Source organism: Camellia sinensis, chromosome 10, assembly GCF_055761805.1.
Source record: "Camellia sinensis isolate YWXY chromosome 10, ASM5576180v1, whole genome shotgun sequence".
In the NCBI taxonomy this organism is placed as follows: Eukaryota; Viridiplantae; Streptophyta; class Magnoliopsida; order Ericales; family Theaceae; genus Camellia; species Camellia sinensis.
The window spans coordinates 11,599,350-11,606,542 of record NC_138970.1 but is presented as its reverse complement, the minus strand read 5'-3'; the positions used below and the strand labels follow the sequence as shown (position 1 = coordinate 11,606,542).

The window sequence follows — 7,193 nt, the reverse complement described above, 5'->3', positions numbered from 1 at the left end:
ATATCCAATATCACCAATTATAACCACAACATTTCAATTTCACATTTTCAATGTTAATTCCCAATTATTTATACAAAATAATATTTTAATCAAAATTCGGGCAAAATCTCCCTCTTTCCAAATATCAACCCAAACACCAAAATCAACTATTTTGGCACAATATGATCTTATAATCAAGTCTCATACTCATTTACCTCATATTTATCAAATATGCCTCTTTTCATTCACACCAAAATCCTAGATTTGTCCCAACCACAACCATATCTCATCATTTTTACACAATAGCAAATAACTAAGCTAAAAATCATATTAGAGTGTAGAAATTCCCTACCTTAAGAAGAGAAGACAAGCAAAGCAAGGTTGAACTCCAAAAATGGTGAAACCCACTTTTACTTAGATCAATACGAAGCTCTTGAAGCCTTCTACCTTATTCTCAATGACACTAGGGTCAAGAACTCAATGGATTTAGATGAAATCTTAGAGAGACGGTGAGTTTCTAGAGAGAGAAGCTCAAGATCTGGAAATTTGGAGACTTTTAGAGGGAGAGAGAAAGCAGAAAATGATCTGAAATGTCACTTTCACGATCTGATAAAGCGCGGTATGCTCAAGCGTGGAAAGCCCCGCTCGAGCGTAAGACACAGACTCCCGCTCGTGCGTAAAACCCTGTGCTTGAGCGTGAAATACACCCTTCTAGTATTTTTGCAAACACAGTCCCCGCTCGAGCGCCCGAATGCCCGCTTGAGCGAAAGAGCAAAATTTTGGGCAACAAAGGTTTAGAAAAACAAGCAACCAACCTGTTCCAAACATACAACTACAACCCAATAACCAACATTAAGGGGAAGAGAAGGGAAGCAAGACATGAACCATCATCCAAACCATACGAACCCGAGTCCGGAACACCACAAGAGAAGGGTCAAAACCAGGGTCGTTATAGAATTAATGAAAATTTTAGTAGGCTACCAGACAGATTTCCATGTATTTGTTAAATTCCAACCAGATCTCACTGTTAGAGAAGGAATTCCTTGTATTATATTAACTAATGGGGACAGTAGTTGGTTAGATACAATGTCCCCAAAAATGAGAGAATGGTTTGATGTTAATGTAACCACCATTATGATTAATGAAAAATTTTATTAATTTTATTTACGAAACCACTAAAAGTTTTATTTACTTACTACATTTCCCTTATCATCAACTATTACATCTTGAGTCACATCACTATTTTTTACACTGATGATTACATTTCGTAAAACATTAGAAAATTCTGTTGGATCCATAACAACTGATCCTCTATGATCAACTTCCTCTTTGCTAACACCAACCTCCGAAATCGACGGACCAGGATCAACATCACTAGTGTCATCACCACCTCTGCGTGCATCAATCTCAGACGAGCTCTGCGTTCATGAATAACTGAACCACTTTCTCCAAAACCTCCTAACAACAAATCTCTTCGCCTCTTCGGTAAACCCATTGACTTAGTCCGTGTCAGAATTGGAATGGCCTTCGTGGGAGGATAATGACAAATATCAACATTTTCATTAGAATATTTTTTAGATAACATGACAATAGAGAGGGCCCTCATCTGCGAATTTTCTGGCATGTCACTTGTAGAATACTTCAGATACCCCTTCATTTTACAATACGTAATCCCCCTTTTAATATTCGAATTTTCAAGTCGATACTTCACCATCCATGGCTCCTGTTTGTCGTTAATTGAACAATAACCATTACCATAATAGACTAACTCGCATTGACAATCGACAGGGAAAAGAAACCACGCCTGCAAACTGTCATTACCATCTAACCTTCGATCATAGACATTTACTCTAACCAACCCACTGGCATTGGGTGCGCAAAGGGGGGAATATTTTATCAACCTTAATACTTTTTTGTTTGTATCTTAACCTCAATTGAGAAAATAAATTAGGCAATGCAAGTTCAATACAACTGAAATCACTTGCTGAAATACCATCAACAACACTAGTTTTTATATCGTGCACCTCCATTAACTTGAACATTAAAAATACAAATAGATAAAATTACAATTCTAAACAATTTTAAAGTACATTCGACTCCTTAAAGTAAGGATGAAGATTCCACATTCAAAATAATTCAAACACATAATTTTTTCCGCCCTTGCTTTATGTTTATCATTCTGCAAGAATATTTTCTTTACAACCACGCAAACCACCAGAAAAGTGACATGTGTATAGCACTAACTGGAAAAGGAATCAAAAGTACTCACACCACTCACACCTAGGCTCGAGTGTGATTTCCTTTTAACCACATCCATACACGTGTCCATAAGTACAGCAATGGACGGCCCAGATTAGCGGGAGGGGGGGCGTTGGTAATATTAATACAACGCCCCCCAGTCACACCATACACACCAGGTTTTTTTAACTAATAGGGAGGCCTTGTATGGCTGGTGTGAGTTCACTATTTACCACTGCAAAATTCCTCGCCAAGCCTCTTTTCGTTTTTATGCCAAGAATGTGATGTCATTAGACTTTTGACAGCTTTTGCAATGGTTGATGAAGCCACCACCTCTTGGCGTGCTGCCCATTGCTTAACAACCACCCGAACCTTGAATATGTCTGTTACCAGAATATAGCGTTCTTGGGTTGATCCGAGTCCGTCGGCCAGGCTTATTGGCACTCCCATGGCGATGATCTCCAGGCATGAATTCCATCCACGGAGACTCATGAACCCACCCGTTAATCGTTGCACCAAAATTTCAAGTTGAGGTGCCCAATCTCTCACAACTAGCCCAATTCCTTCAATTCTCTCTTCATAACCTTCTGGCAGTGCTTCTACTCTCATGACATCTCCTGCAAAACTGTCTCCTTTACTAGCATCTCTAAACACTCAAATAAACTTTTGTCTGCTCTGTTCCAACCCCGTTGTGAGCTCTTTGATTTGTCGATCTGTCATCGAAGTTGTTGTTCGAAACGAAACATATAACACGAAATGTGGGGCTTGTTTGTCAAGCCAATCCAAACATCTGTGTTGCCTATTTGAGTTTTTGTTGCCATCTACTCTTCTTGAGTTCAGTGGCTTGGATCGCCCATAGCTACTTGTCTTCATCAATCAGTACCTTCTTCAATAAATCAATGTAAGTACCTTTGATTGATCTGCACGAGTTCATGATAGTTCTAGATGTAAATTTCAGAAAATTAATTTGGAGGGTGATGAAATTTAGAATCTTGGAAGGGTAGCATACTTCAATAGATGGTAATCCTTGTGGTTTGTCTATCTGGAGGGATTTTCTCATCATTTGCCATCCTTCAAAGAACAAGTGAATGCAGTAATGGTGGTGAAAGAATAGGATTCCAAATTTGGTGTGGTAGTGATGTCCTGGACCACATAAGCCATGAGGGCATCGTCGACAACTATAAATTTTCAATCCATGGAAGAGATTTTGTGTAAGAGTTCGGTCATGGGGTCGTGGAGATGCAAAGAGGCTTCGAAGGATGGTTGGAGATGTGATGAAAATTTACACGGGGTGTTGGGTTTATGTGGATTAGAGCGGAAATGAGGGGTAGGGAACTCATGGAAATTGATTTGGGCAAAGGAAAGGCAGTTTGTGCCATTGAAGCGGAGTTTAGCTTGGTGGATGTGGGTGGCAAAGTAGGCGTAGTGGACCAGGATGTTGTAGGAGGAGATTAGGTAGGAGAGTTGGAGAAGGTGGTTGAGGTGGCTTTGGCATGGGAAAGGCACACTTGAGATTGGCTGGAGTCATGGCTTGGCTGTTGGTTATGAACATCTACGGATGATTACAATTTCTGAAAGAGAGTTTCTCAATCTCCTCTCTGTTTGTAATGAGTTGGTTCTTTATGTACACATTTATGAATAGAATCGTCACAAAAATGACACAACACTCATAGGGGTGCATGCTTAGTGTCCTATAATGTTTCTGTGGCATGATTTATGTGTCCATTTCTATGAAACTTTTATTTTTTTATTCTGATACTCTTATAATATCAAATCAATAATTGATTTCTATTGTTACATATTTTTCATCTCTTCTTAACTTGCCGCTGCGGCCTTTGCTGTTGTTTTTCCCTATGCATTTGTTTCAGATACATACAAAGTTGAAGATGATGTCTTATCCATGGTTTAACTTTACCGAAGTGTGCTCTTTTCTATAGGCACCTCATTTTTTCATCAAAAAATAATTTCGTAAGCAGTTACGTGTGCACAAAAAGTACATAAAAAAAGGGATTGGAATCAGAAAACTTTGTAATGAGATCTCTCAGATTGGATTCAATGAGGTGTCAGAACATCACCAAAATCAAATGCAAAGGTTTGCTTTTTTCTTTACTGCAATGTTTGGTTCTTTAGTAGCTTTTCCATTTCCATTTCAAATTTTTTTTTTGGGGGTGTACTAGCAAGCAGTTAACAATGGACTAACTAAATGATATTATTATTTTGTCTTATATTAATTGTAGCAAAAAATTTGTGCTGTCAATTTGTTGATTTCACACTTCTTTCACTATAATAATAGCATGTTGGTGTATGCCAGTTGGCATCATTCTTTATTTTATTTTATTCTAGAAATTGAAAAGTGATTTGTGATGTTTAAATTGTCTCTTTATTTTGATAGATAATGTTTTTGCTTCTCTTATTGAGGACATCTTGTCCTCTGTTTGTACTTTCTCTTTTTTTTTTCTTTTTTTTTTATATATTTTTTAATACAGTTTCTTTTTTTACTGATCAAATTAAAAAATAAAAACAAAATTCTTCTTAGACTTTCTTAGACTTGTTTGAGCAGCCATAACCCAAAACAAAGGCAAACTCATTTGAATTCTAGTTTTCAATTTTCTTTTTTGCTTTTATGGATATTTTACATATGATGCCAATATCAACGTATAATTATATTGGCTAAGTAACTTTATATATTGAGAGGGAGATTTCATAATCTGGCTTTAGGCTGTGGTAATGGCCGGGCTAAAATGGGTCCAAGTGTGTTTGGGCCGAGCTGGCCTAGGCTGATCCAGGGGGAGTTTGCTCGATTAAAGTCCTGGCCCCATTTGGCCGAGATGATTCTCTGTCAGCCCGGTCTCTATTGTTTGCTCGTTTAGCTCGGCAAATGAGGTCCTCCGCAGGCCGGCCCAACCGAGCAGGAGCTCGGTTATAGCGGTGGGCTACTGAGCTCAGTCATAATGGAGCTCGGCGAGGAGCACGGTTTGTCCCGTAAAGTAACACGGTCGTAGGAGGCTGGGTTAGTGTCGCCGGGCTACCCGTTCATGCTAACGCCATTTGGCGGTTTGATTAGGTGGTGTTTAGCTGAATTTGCGCTGACACATGGGAGAGCGTGATATGAGAGCAGGTCCGTGCGTCAATGGGCGAATGGATGCAGAGGTGAGCGCATAAAGTATATAAACGTGACAGCGCTCCCCATGCGGAGGATGGAACATCTACTGGTGAGAGAGATTCTTGCACATTGTCTTCTCTTCTCTCTCTTTCTCTCTCTCTCAGAGTGTGTGCTAACTTGACCGTCAGAGGGGTTTTTTGGCAACACACCACCGGGTAACTCACCTTCGTTGTGTTCGCTCGATAATCGGAGAAAGGTGCAGCTTGGACACGAGGAGTACGGGTGGCGTCAAATATTTCCTCCCCGTACACTTGGCGCTGTTTGTGGGAAGTTTTGAGTAGACACAACCTTGCCCTCCAAGCTCATCGGATCGCCCTCCATGGCAAACAACGACGAAGTACCATTGTCTGCCACTGACGGTATTACCCCAGAGTCAGTCCGACGGAGAGACGGACTTCCGCCATTCCGAACATGGTGGGCCTGGAGAATTCCCTAGGAGGACTTCTAAGAGATGCACAAGATGAGGGCACCAGGAGCTTCGGTCACTCGCGGAGTCCAGACGGACACCGGCGGCGAAGAGGGTCACATGCTCAATGCCTGGAGCACAAATTAAGGGTTCATGACACCGTCATCCAGAGAATGGAGGCAGAGATGGAAGCTCTCAAATGGCAAGTCAAAGGGAAGGGTGTTGCTGGAGTGGGAGACCACAGTGAGCGCACCCAACCCCGCCGCTCAGGCAGCCAGAACCAGCGGCACACGCCCTCCCTTTCCATCGCTAGAAGCTCTAGGACTAGAGACTCAGAGCCGCCTGCAGAGAAGTCTAGCACGCAAGATAGTAGCTGCCATCCCTCACGTCCGTCGACGATGTCGAGATATTTCTACTTTGCTCGTTCGGAGGACTTGAGGGACGTCTTGAAGGAACGAGCTCGCCGACGGGAGGTTCAAAGGGTGTCGGCGCTCCAGTGGTTATCCTACAGAGGTCACGCCAGTGAGGAGGTTATAATGCCGCCATCTTGTTCAGCTGTGCCTATCCCTCTAGGCAAAGATTTGGCGAGGCTGAACGCCACTCCCTTCTCCCTTGAGATAGAGACACACTGCTCTCAACGGGCTTTTACCAGCACAAGTTTACGCTTTATGACAGGAAAAGCGATCCGTACATGCATGTAAGCCACTTCCGACAGGTCATGGCTGGACACAGGCGTAATGATGCTCTCATGTGCCTTATTTTCCCATCGAGTTTGGAGGAGTTGGGCTTGAAATTGTTTGAGAGGCTTCCGGAGGAAAGCATCGAAAGGTGGCAGCAGTTGGCGAAAGCATTCGTGACCTGATTCAAAACTAACACCAAAACGCCAAAGGAAGTGGACCATCTCCTGAGTGTCAAGATGGAGTCGAGCGACACCCTCAAAGCATACAACGCGAGATATTGGGAAACCTTCAACGAGATCTTAGATTGCTCGACCAACCTAGCAATCACCCAATATAAGTGCGGTCTCTCGGTCGGACACAGACTGAAGGACTTGCTCTTGATGAACCAACCAACTTCTATGGGACAGCTAATGCAACGCATCAATGAGCACATCTGAGTAGAGGATGATGTGGCGACATCCACCACAAAAACAAATCCGATGGCAACGGACAAAAGGGCGGCTGGAAAAGTACACACGGTCGGACAGGAGACAAACCGTCCAAGTGACCACGCAAGGGAATCTGACCGTGGTTCGGATCGTAGAAACCGGGGTAAAGGTTGCCGAAATGAACGAGTAGAGTATCCCTGTGATGACGCAGCAGATGTGAACATAAAGTTAAATGCTCGGACGGGTATCACCACAGTTTTTAAAATTCCAATCTACCGCATACTTAGTGAAATCTGCGA

The 7,193-nt window shown here is 42.2% G+C and overlaps 1 pseudogene; it reads right to left on the bottom strand.

Moving 5' to 3' along the window:
- Positions 1 to 2,442: 2,442 nt before the first annotated feature.
- On the bottom strand, positions 2,443 to 6,687 carry LOC145800145 (zeatin O-glucosyltransferase-like; annotated as a pseudogene).
- Positions 6,688 to 7,193: the final 506 nt, after the last annotated feature.